This window comes from Pseudochaenichthys georgianus, chromosome 3, assembly GCF_902827115.2.
Source record: "Pseudochaenichthys georgianus chromosome 3, fPseGeo1.2, whole genome shotgun sequence".
NCBI lineage: Eukaryota > Metazoa > Chordata > Actinopteri > Perciformes > Channichthyidae > Pseudochaenichthys > Pseudochaenichthys georgianus.
Genome location: NC_047505.1, coordinates 10,138,929 through 10,151,943, shown reverse-complemented (window position 1 = coordinate 10,151,943; position 13,015 = coordinate 10,138,929). Strand labels below are relative to the sequence as shown.

Sequence of the window (13,015 nt, the reverse complement as noted above, 5' to 3'; positions counted from 1 at the left end):
GTTAAAATAAAGACCTACACATTATTAATTTGCAGTATAACAGCTTGATAGGATGATTATAAAGAATCCTCTAACCTATTATTGTGATACTCATATTAATATCTAATTATCACACCCTCGAGTTACCCTCTGCAAATAGAATATTTCATGGTCTTTCTATTGTTGTCTTTCGTAGGTCACACAACCATTTGAACTCATTGGGATGGACTTGATTGGGAAGCTGGCAATAACAAAAAATGAGTACCAGTATGTCTGTGTCATGATTGACTACATGACCAAATGGGCACAGGCATAACCCCTCAGGACCAAATCTGCTGAAGAAGTGACCAGGTGCATTCTCAAATTATTTTATCAATTTGAAGCACCAAAAAGAATCCTCACCGATCAAGGCAGAGAATTTGTCAATGCCGTAAGTGTTTCTTAATAAAGGCTTAACATCATGCTTAATCAATGTTTACTTAATTTAAGTGTTATTTAAGACATTTCAATGTATTTTACACCATGCAATTATAATTAGTTTTGAGGAAGTAATTTCATGTTTTGTTCCACCAATGTTCAGATAAATACCCATGTCTGTCAAATTCTACAGATTAAAAGAAGTCTTTGTTCATCATATCATCCTCAGACTGGATTGGTGGAGAGGATGAATGGTGCAATAGAGGTGTTAATTCATGCCGTGTTCCATTATTAGAAGCAGCAAGAAGTACCTGTCATAAAGATTCAATATTTATTTAAATTTTGCTTAACTTTAATTGTTATGAAGACATATTTTGTGAGTTTAAAAAGATAATGCAGCTTATAACTAGAATGTTATAGAAACCTCTGTGTCTACATGTCAGAATTATAAGTACTTCAATCTCATCTGATCCTTTTTTTTCTTTTTTCAGAGCACTCAGCAAATTGGTCGGACAGAGGCCAGAGACGTGGGATGAGCACCTGGATGCAGTCATGTTTGGTCTTCGGACAAAAAAACAGATGACCACAAAATGTTCTCCCTATTTCCTCATGTTTGGGAGAGAAGCTCGCCACCCATCAGAGGTGCCAGACCACTACATATGAGGGGCCGTGTAGGCCAAAATTCAAACTCACCTCGCACACACACTACTGAAAACATCTGGCCTTGCACACACACTACTGAAATACTCTCACGTTCACTACTGAACAGCTCACACACACACTACTGAACACATCTGGCCTTCCACACACACTACTGAAATACTCTCACATTCACTACTGAACACCTCACACACACACTACTGAAAACATCTGGCCTTGCACACACACTACTGAAATACTCTCACGTTCACTACTGAACAGCTCACACACACACTACTGAACACATCTGGCCTTCCACACACACTACTGAAATACTATCACATTCACTACTGAACACCTCACACACACACTACTGAAAATTAAGCCTCACACACACACTACTGAAAACATCTGGCCTTGCACACACACTACTGAAATCCTCTCACATTCACTACTGAAAATTAAGCCTCACACATTCACTACTGAACACCTCACACACACACTACTGAAATCATCTCACGTTCACTACTGAACACCTCACACACCAACCCAGTCTCACGGCATTTCGTGTTCACCAACACTTTTTTTAATCTATTGATTCGTGTTCACCATCACGATTTGCCCCTTTTTTTCGTGTTGCACAGCACGATTTTAAAAGCAATGTATTTCTACTGGTAACGTGTTTCGTGCCTGCAGGCTGCAGCACGTCTTTTTCTCCGGTCGGGTCGTGGAAGACCGGAAGCTGTGTGGTTCATAAAAACATGTTCTTACTCAATATCAAGCCACAATTATTGCTTTTATTTTAAATCGTATAATTTCGGACTTTTGTTGCCGTCTGTGAGGAAAATAAACGGGGCTCAGAGCCTCAGGATACTGAAATCTGTATTTTTAAATATTTTTTTCCTTCTAATTTGTTATTCTTTTCAAAATAACACACTGTTATTTACTCACCAATAACACACAATTATCCTTGCTTTTATTTATTGGTTTAATTCCATAACCTCGGGCTTTTTTGGTGTCCGTCAGGAACTGAATTTCAAAATAAAAATAACCGGAAACAGACGTAGGCCTATAAGGGACATTTCGAGCATCATTGCGATTGTCAACATTTCTGAGTTTAAGATGGCCGAAAACACTACACTACCCATAATCCCCAGCTATCGTTTAGGACTACAGTTCCCGTAAGGTTACGCAGAGCGTCAAACAGCTGTGTGAAATGGAACGAAACCACGCCAGATTATCCAAAACTGGAATCTAACGCCTCCCCAGAACTACACATGCTGGCTATTGTGTTTCGCAAAATGTTCTATGGGACGTCTCTACTGAACGTTTTCGTTTTTCCCACAATTAGAAGTTGCCATTATTAAACACATTGGTGTTATCAAATGTAAAACATATAATTAATAAATGGGTGAAAATCACTTGTGTCCATAATTGATTTTGTATATTCTATATTTCTATATTTATACTTTCCCCCTATGAAAGTATGTACTCTTAATATTTTTTTAATCAAATATAACACATACAAACAATAATTCAATAACGTGCTTTAACCACTAGGAGGTGCACACAAGGTGCACACAGCCATAATAACTTTGTATTATTAGTGTGTATGTACAACATCTGAAGATGTATAGTTTTATGCATGCTTTCACATCATTTTACAGCATATTGCTATACTATTTCAGACTCAGTATTTACATTCTTACATTCAAAGAAAACCAGTAATATCTTTGAAAACTACAGTCCTTTTTTATGTTATGGTGTAAATATAACCTATCTATGAATTAGATCAAATGTAAAAGTCAGCCAAATTAGTGTTGATATTGCAAGGAGACGTATTGTGTGAAGAGAAATTGAAGATGTTGTTTAATTGTTGATATATTTATGATCCACGTCAAGTATTCAGTTTCGGCGCCATTTCTTCCAGTTTTTCCAAAGGTCTTCTCATCAGGGCTCTCTAAATAAATAACTACGGCAGATCTGTAGTATGTAATGCAGCCGAACCGTGTATTACAATGCCGTTATGTGATGACTTTCAAAGAGAAAAGCAAGAGCACTCGGAATTAAGTATTATTTTATTCCTTTAAAATGTTTTCCGGATTTCATATAATATAAACACCAAATCCCAGCATGCATTGCGGCTAACACATCCAATCAGTGAGCTTAAAACCATAGCTGAGGATCTTGGGTAATCGCTCGAAATGCCTACGTCTGTTTCCTGTTATATATATTTTGAAATTCAGTTCCTGACGGATGCCAAAAAAGCCCGAGATTATGGAATTAAACCAATAAATAAAAGCAAGGATAATTGTGTGTTATTGGTGAGTAAATAACAGTGTGTTGTTTTGAAAAGAATAACAAATTAGAAGGAAAAAAATATTTAAAAATACAGATTTCAGTATCCTGAGGCTCTGAGCCCCATTTATTTTCCTCACAGATGACAACAAAAGTCCGAAATTATACGATTTAAAATAAAAGCAATAACTGTGGCTTGATATTGAGTAAGAACATGTTTTTATGAACCACACAGCTTCCGGTCTTCCACGACCCGACTGGAGAAAAAGACGTGCTGCAGCCTGCAGGCACGAAACACGTTACCAGTAGAAATACATTGCTTTTAAAATCGTGCTGTGCAACACGAAAAAAAGGGGCAAATCGTGATGGTGAACACGAATCAATAGATTACAAATCGTGATGGTGAACACGAAATGCCGTGAGACTGGGTTGCACACACACAATACGGAAAATTAACCTCACACACACACTCCTGAAAAACATTTTACTGAAAGGTTCTCAGTAGGGAATGTGCATGTGTTTCACCTATGTGTGTGTGAGGGGATTCTTGCTGTAACGGAAGTCATTCTAATGTAACGGATGTCATTCTAATGTAACGGAAGTCAGTGGTCTCTTTGCTAGCCCCATTAGCTTCATTAGCTCCAGGCTGCTACTCCGAAGTGGTTGTTGTGTTGATGCCTGGTGGAGTATTCTTCATTGAAATATCGCACTTATCGTATGGCTCTGCGGTTCAAACAGACCGTCCATGAATGCAGTTTATTCGGTAATGTCACAGTCTTAAGGAGAACCCAAATGCAGCACTCGAGAAACCAAGGAGAATTGGTAATATCCTTTATTGGAGATTCCACTGGATCGGAGGAATACCAACCGGGCAGTATAACGCACCGGAGGACAGCGGGCAGAAGGTGAGTCAGGGACAGGCAGAGGGTCAGGGAGTAAGCGAGGCGGTCAGCGTGGATACAGGCAGGGTCGGATAACAGGCCAGGCAGGATAGTCGAGGGACAGGCAGGATCAGGAAACAGGCAGAGCAGGCAGGTCGGGGACAGGCAGGGTCGGAACCGGGTAGGCAATCTAGTGTTGAACGCGGGAGAGACAAGCATGAGGCAAAGTACAATCTGGCAAAGAGTGTGTGTCAGGTGCGAGTTTAAATACTGGCAGAAGCTAATGGGTGCAGAAGAGAAAGAGAGTGAGTTAACGAGTGGGTGTGGAAAACAGGTGAGACAGGTGAATGGAAAACTACTGGTGAATGATGGAGCAGACTATGACAGAACCCCCCCCTTAATGGACGGCTCCTGACGTCCCTAAATGCTAATCTACAGATGAAGGTGGGAGGTGGGATTAGTACTCATCTGAAAAAGTTCTTTCCGCCTCCCTCTCCTGCCCCCTGTGGGAATCTGCATCTTCATCAGAAGCCTGCCCCTCGCTGTCCTCCTCTGACGAGCTGACGGTAAGAGGAGAGACTCTCCCTGTGTCTCTGCCCGTCAACGTGACGGTCTTAGACGGTTGCTCGGGATTACGCCGATGGAACTCCCTGATGAGCCGGGGGTCCAACACATGACGAGCTGGAACCCAACACCTCTCCTCAGGGCCGTAACCCTTCCAGTCCACCAGGTACTGGACTCCTCTTCCTCTGCGACGGGAACGAAGAAGTCGTCGGAGAGTGTACGTAGGCCCGCCGTCAATCATCCGGGGGGTGGTGGGGGAGGGATCGCAGGAACCAAGGCACTCTCTCGGACAGGTTTGATCCTGGAAACGTGGAAGGTGGGATGGATCCGCAGAGTCCGAGGCAGTTTTAGCCTTACTGCTGCGGGATTGATTATTCTGACAATCTCAAACGGTCCAATGAATTTAGGTGCAAGTTTCTTTGAATCCACCCGTAAAGGAATATCCCGGGAGGAAAGCCATACCTTTTGGCCCACCTGGTAGACAGGTGCTTCAGAACGTCGGCGGTTGGCAGAGAAGGCGTACCGGTTGGCCGAACAGACGAGAGTTCTCCGGGCTTGATTCCAGGTCTGTCGACAACGACGGATGAAAGCCTGGACGGACGGACAGGTAACCTCCCTCTCCAGGGCCGGAAACAGAGGGGGTTGAAGCCCGTAAGCACACTGAAATGGGGACAGCTTGGTGGCCGAACTGACCAGAGTGTTGTGGGCGTACTCGACCCAGAGCAGCTGTTTAGCCCAGGCCGCTGGGTTCTTGGAGACTATACATCGTAAGGTTGTCTCCATCTCCTGGTTCTTTCTTTCTGTCTGACCGTTGGACTGCGGATGGAAACCGGATGACAGACTGACCGTGGCCCCAAGGAGCGTGCAGAATTCCCTCCAGAACACCGAGGTAAATTGAGGACCACGATCGGAAACCACATCAGTAGGCAGCCCATGGAGCCGGAACACATGAAGCAGGACCAGCTCTGCCGTCTCTTTAGCTGAGGGGAGCTTGGGTATCGGCACAAAATGAGCCATCTTACTGAATCGGTCTACCACCGTCAAGATGGCAGTGTGTCCGTTGGACGGTGGCAGACCAGTAACAAAGTCCAAAGAAATGTGAGACCAGGGGCGATGAGGGATAGGCAGAGGTCGTAGGAGACCAGCAGGAGCTTGGTGAGAAGACTTGTTCTGATTGCAAACGGGGCAGGCATTAACAAATTCCCTGGTGTCCTCCTTAAGTGTTGCCCACCAGAACCTTTGCTGGACTACCTCCCATGTGCGTTGGATCCCAGGATGGCAGGTGAGTCTGGAGTTATGAGCCAACTGGAGAACATCAGACCTCAACGTCTGCGGAACGAACAGGCGGTTCGGAGGACAGGCACTGGGTCCCGGCTGGTCCTGCTGGGCAGCCTTGACCCTCTCCTCCACCTCCCAGATGAGGGCGGCGACGAGCTGAGAAGTCGGAAGGATGGTGTCCAAGCCCCTGGGAATGTTACCTCCCTCTCCAAACTGACGAGAAAGAGCGTCAGCCTTAATGTTCCGAGAACCAGGGCGGTAGGAGAGGGAGAAATTGAACCTAGTGAAGAAAAGGGCCCATCTAGCCTGTCGGGAATTCAGTCTGCGGGCCGACCGGATGTACTCCAAATTCTTGTGGTCGGTCCACACCAGGAAAGGTTGACTGGTCCCCTCGAGCCAGTGACGCCACTCCTCCAGAGCCAACTTCACTGCTAGCAGCTCCCGGTTTCCCACATCATAATTCCTTTCCGCTGGAGTCAAACGCTTTGAAAAGAAAGCACAGGGATGGAGTTTTTGGCTGTCCATTGCTCGCTGAGACAGGATGGCTCCCACCCCCATATCAGAAGCATCCACCTCCAAAACAAACTGTCTTACAGAATCGGGTACTCGGAGGATGGGGCCGGAGGTGAACCTCGCCTTAAGGTTCTGGAATGCCTCCTCAGCCGAGGAGGACCACTGGAACATGACCTTAGAGGAGGTCAGGGCTGTGAGAGGAGCGGCCAAGGTACTGTATCCACGAATGAACCTCCGGTAGAAGTTGGCGAACCCGAGGAACTGTTGTAGCCGCTTCCGGGAATCTGGAACCGGCCAGGAAGTGACTGCATCAACCTTGGCAGGATCCATCTCGATGCTCCCTTGTCCCACGATGTATCCCAGAAAAGAGACAGAGGATGTGTGAAACTCGCACTTCTCCGTTTTAACAAACAGCGAGTTCTCGAGTAATCTCCTGAGAACCGCCTGGACGTGGTGCACGTGTTCTTTCAGTGTCTTGGAAAAGATCAGGATGTCATCCAAGTACACAAACACGTGTCGGTCCAACATGTCTCGGAGCACATCATTTACCAACGCCTGGAATACTGCAGGGGAGTTGGTAAGCCCAAAAGGCATGACTAGGTACTCGTAGTGCCCCGAGGTGGTGTTGAAGGCGGTCTTCCACTCATCCCCCTCGCGAATACGTACCAAGTGGTACGCGTTACGCAAGTCCAGCTTCGTGAATATGGTTGCTCCCTGCAACAACTCAAATGCAGAAGAGATAAGAGGCAGTGGGTATCGATTCTTGATTGTAATGTTATTAAGACCCCGAAAGTCGATACAGGGCCTTAGGGTCTTGTCTTTCTTCTCTACAAAGAAGAACCCTGCGCCAGCAGGTGATGAGGACGGGCGAATAATCCCAGCCGCCAGAGCGTCATTGATATAAGTCTCCATGGAAACTCTTTCCGGAGCAGACAGGGAGTACAATCGACCCCTGGGAGGGCTGGTGCCGGGATGCAGGTCGATGGCACAGTCGTAGGGCCGGTGTGGTGGTAGGGAAGTAGCCCTCGACTTGCTGAATACTTCCTTGAAGTCCAGATATTCCGGTGGAACTCCTGTAACATCCAGAACTTGGCTGGGGTTCCCCGAGCGTTGAGGCGCGGCAGCCTGTTGCAGACAGATCTGATGACAAGAGGGCCGATCCATGCGGGAAGTCAGTTCAATCAACCCATCCAGTGAATTGGGCAAATCAAACGACACAAGCTCATCTTTGATGTAATCCGCCAACCCACGCAGATAGGCGTCACACTGGGCTGCAGAATTCCAGTTGCTGAGGCGGCTCCGGGTGCGAAACTCAATGGCATAATCCACTATAGATCCATTACCCTGGCTCAGGTTCAATAGTCCTCCTGCAGCGTCTGGACCCACAGACACGGGTCCAAACACCTTGCGCAGCTCCGCAGAAAAAGCGGGGAACGAAGAGCAGGCGGGTGTTTGTTGCTCCCATTCCGCTGTGCCCCACAGTCGGGCTTTCCCAGTCAAATGATTGACCGTGAACGCCACACGAGCAGCTTCAGAAGCGAAAGTGTGTGGCTGCAGTGCAAACAGGATAGAACAGTTCGTAAGAAACGGGCTGCAGCCCTCCGGTTCCCCGGCGTAGCGCTCCGGAGTTCCCACCCGAGGCTCCGGGGTAAATCCCATCAGAGGTGATGCAGAAGCGGGTGTCGACGGCATAGGAAGAGGCGCTGGAGCGGCCACTCCTGCCACTAGCTGCTGCACAGTAGCCGTTAGCTGCTGTAGCTGCGCAGCTAAATAGGTTAGCGTCTGGTCATGTGAAGATGTAGCATGATGAGCCTCGGTGGCCAGGGCGGCTATCGAGGCTTCCTGCCTCTGGAGAGCGTCCTCAACTCTCTCGAAACGGTCTCTTGGTGAAGAGGAGTGCGCTGGGTCCATGTTCTGGCCAGATTGTTCTGTCACAGTCTTAAGGAGAACCCAAATGCAGCACTCGAGAAACCAAGGAGAATTGGTAATATCCTTTATTGGAGATTCCACTGGATCGGAGGAATACCAACCGGGCAGTATAACGCACCGGAGGACAGCGGGCAGAAGGTGAGTCAGGGACAGGCAGAGGGTCAGGGAGTAAGCGAGGCGGTCAGCGTGGATACAGGCAGGGTCGGATAACAGGCCAGGCAGGATAGTCGAGGGACAGGCAGGATCAGGAAACAGGCAGAGCAGGCAGGTCGGGGACAGGCAGGGTCGGAACCGGGTAGGCAATCTAGTGTTGAACGCGGGAGAGACAAGCATGAGGCAAAGTACAATCTGGCAAAGAGTGTGTGTCAGGTGCGAGTTTAAATACTGGCAGAAGCTAATGGGTGCAGAAGAGAAAGAGAGTGAGTTAACGAGTGGGTGTGGAAAACAGGTGAGACAGGTGAATGGAAAACTACTGGTGAATGATGGAGCAGACTATGACAGGTAAGTACAATTCAAACACTTTATTTCTTACTTGTCTTTTTATTCAGCTAACAAGCGAGACGAAGCTACATCTGTGCTAACGATGCTATCCGTAGCATACAAGTTAAAACATAATGGAGAAGTGTAACACATTAAGAAGGTTTATACTGTAAAATATAAGGCTTCTCGGTGAGGTTGGTAAAATAAGGTCATGCTTGTACATTAGTTAGTTTGCTAGTTAGGTAACTGTCAGTGTTGGGAAAGTTCACTTTCTACATGAACTAGTTCAGTTCACAGTTCACACATTTTAAAATGAACTAGTTCAGTTCATAGTTCATAATTCAAAATTTTGAACTAAAGTTCATGGTTTCAAAAATGAACTAATTTATAGTTCATAGTTATTTTTTCAATACGTTGCTGCGAGCTATTATTTGTCTCCTGTACGATGTTAATGGGCCATTTCAATGTTTACAATATCCTCAGAGGGCCGTACAAGTTATTGCCCTCTGCTTAAAAAAACTAAAATCACAGCTCATTCATTTCATTCTGTGCAAAGAAAAAGCAACCTCTGAATCCAGATATCTCACCATGACTCGCGTATGCATGCACGTGCACGGAGTGGCGTGACCACCCAAACAGAAAGATATGGACACAAGATGTGTGCAAATGTATTTAGTTTCCTATCCATGTGAACATGATTTAAGTGGGGGGGGGACCTAACCTCCTCTAGAGGGGTCCGGGGGGCATGCTCCCCTGGGAAGATTTGTTGCACTATGAGAGCAACATGAGATCTATGGACACATCTCTCAACACCCAAACACAACTGTAAGCAGATTTTCTTTTAATTTATGGATATTTGACAAATCACTCCCCTTTGAAACTGTATTCTTCTTTATTAATAACTGTCATATAGTATTTTATACCTGTTTACTTTATTCTCTTGTTTTTTTTCTAACTATAATGATCATATAAAGATGTGCCTTTACCTCACTGGTTGTAGACAAAGCTTCTTATATTCGTTAGCATAGCTAGCTAACCAGATGCTAATGATAACAACACAGTTATTGACTGTCTGATCAGTATGACAGATGAGCAGATCGCCACTGGGCTTTCAACTAAAGACACAGACACGCAGAGACTGCGGCATGTGTATGGACTTATCGGTACTGCAATTTCTGAAGTGCTGGAGTGGCGTTCTGGTGCTCTCCGTCAGAACTGCACCCCTGTCAGTCGAGACATATACCACGTGATGACACGTTAGGCTCGTGTTGTGTTCAAGGACCCTGACCTTGGCCAGGAAAAACAGACACTAGCTTGTTTAATTTTTTTGCGGTCTAGATTTCTTTCATTTTTTTATTTTTTGCGTGTGTTTATAAATTACCTCGAGGGCCGTACCAAATTGTCTCGCGGGCCGTATACGGACGGAGGCCGGAGGTTCCCCACCACTGTCTCACTCTGAGCGAGTGCTGCTGCAGCTGCTCTCGGCTTCGTCCATACTAATTCATTCATTCAATGCTCGCCGGTTCCGCGGTTCCACATTGTTTGTTGTGAGGAGTCTGATATATTTAGTATATTTATATTTTAGTGCGACAGCCAGGGGTGACAGGCGCGTACGCGTCACAGGCAGCTTGCTGTTGCCAGATTGGGTGGTTTTCCGCATTATTTTGAAGTGTGTTTTAACTGGGTTTTCGGCTGAAAGGCATATGAAATCTGGCACACTTTTGAACGCCGTTATAATACAGTGCTGAGAATGAACGCACTTTTGAACGCCGTTATACAGCGCTGAGAATGAACGCGTTCTCAATTACGTTCATCTAGCGGAAATACAGTACGTTCAGTTCACGTTCGCCCAAAATATGAACGCGTTCATGAACGATCACTGGTAACTGTATACTGTTATTGTTAATTTAAAATAGCTATGCTCGACGATGCAGACAGCTAGCGTCACATTAGTGTTGAAGAGCAGAGTACTGTATGAGAGTAACCTCACTATAAGATCTGTGTATCTGAAAAATATGAATCTCACATTTCCAGTTGGTTCCAGAAATAACATTGACGTAGATATTGCAATATGGTTTGTTGAGCTGGAGTTGATTATTGAAGCTTACTGGTTAACGTTCATCATATTAAACGAACGAACCCAAACGTTGTTTTTATTAATATTATTACCAATACTTACTTAGCATTTTATTATCATTACACTGGAGAAACCGACTTATTGTGGCAGCAGAACATGAACATGTAACTTAATGCCTGCATTTGAGGACGAAAAATAGCTAAGTCAATGCTTTAGGGACAAGGAAATGATTTGTTTAAATATTAGATATGACGTTATGTGTGCTTCTGTGACAATGAAGCTTATTCATTGAATTACATTTGTTGAAGATGTTTGTCTTTTACCCTTACGTGTGTGTTACAAATGAATGTGAATATGGCATAGGACAAATATTTAAATTGACTGTTGACGATTCTAAAATAAAAAGGACCACAACTATACAATAATACACAATCCAACTGATAAGATACAGTAAGGGCTTTGATATCCAGCACTTTCTTTAAGAATAACAAAAAGATTATCACATGACATTTGCATGTAAAAAAGTCTGTGACCAACACATTGTTACTTTACATATATATATGTTTGTTTAAAGTTTCCAGGTGATGCGGCAGACATACCAGAGGATGCTGACCACGAGAGACAGACCTATTCCTAACATCAGTGAACTTCAGCATGGACTCAAAGGTACAAGGAATCGAGAAACGTTCTGGTTTAAATAGATAAAGTAACAACTATAATCAGCTTTCACATTTCAATGTATTTAAGGCAATTTTTATTTTACATTGTGAGAATTGCTACCATTTGTCTCTACATATTGTCTGTAAAAGACGTGGTAAAAGTGGTTCTTGCAGTGAGACAACCGAGCAGTTAAATATTATTTAATAAGATATTTTAATGTTGATTAACTGCAGACTGTTCATTCATAATCTGATTATCTTTGTAGTACAAAGTGATGAATTAAAAAAACAAATTAACATTTAAAAAATACATTATTTCTACAGCCGCTAAATAAACAAACGTTTCATAAATAACACACTTGCTCTGCAATCAATAATGTCATATGTTTCTTGTCATTTCTGTTAGGAAAGGACATACCTGAAGGACACAACTGCCTCACCGTTTTCTCAAGAGGGGCAAGAAGAAAATGAAAAGCTGATTTCAGATTAAAGACCAATACAGGACATTCACTAAGAAACTACACTTTTATTGTGAACACAAAGTCAAACAGGACCATCATTTGTTTGTGGCAGCTGAGCCCAGTATGGGCTCACAGATGCAGTTAGGTGGTTTCTTCATCAGACCTGGTCCTCCTCCATCAGGCCACGTCCTCCTCCATCAGGCCACGTCCTCATCCCAGAGAAAGACCTCTCCACCTTCTCCAGCCAAACCCACAGACAGGACATCCGTCACGCTGAGTCTCTGCACACTGTCTCAATTGATCCACACTGTGAATATGAGGGGGAAATGTGTGTCATAAATGCTTTAGACAATAAGAAATATGAAGTTAACTGTAAGGAATGTCTCATTATTTTTTAAATAGACAAAACTATTACTGTATTTCAATATCTCATGTCTGAAAGTTTAATTTAAAAGAAGAAGAGGCCCCAAAAATAAAGATTGGTATATCAATAAATGTAGTTGAGAGGAGGCACACAGGTAAGAGCATATAGCTACCATCACATGTAACTAAGCTTGACTTGAATTTATTAAAAGTATAATTAAGTAACAGCAACAAATCAATAGCAAATCGTGCACACATGTGAATCTTTGCTGGGTCCACTGTTGAATTTACCACATATTGTATGTTTTAGAAACCTTAAGGCATTTATAGATTTATATGCAAGTAATATCCCAAAACTCAATAAATACCGTAGATTATTATTGAAAGTTATGCTGAATAGTTTCATGTTCACTTACCTTAAGCAACGTAAAACGTGCAGACCGGGGGGGAATACAAATACTTCATTCATCCGACAAA

The 13,015-nt window shown here is 44.1% G+C and overlaps 1 long non-coding RNA gene across 1 annotated transcript; it reads left to right on the top strand.

The window, feature by feature from the left end:
* The first annotated feature begins 3,978 nt into the window (after nucleotides 1–3,978).
* LOC139433026 (uncharacterized) lies at nucleotides 3,979–12,406 on the top strand. Its single transcript, XR_011642590.1, has 3 exons — nucleotides 3,979–4,096; nucleotides 11,630–11,721; nucleotides 12,121–12,406. It is a non-coding gene; the product is annotated as an uncharacterized lncRNA (long non-coding RNA).
* Nucleotides 12,407–13,015: the final 609 nt, after the last annotated feature.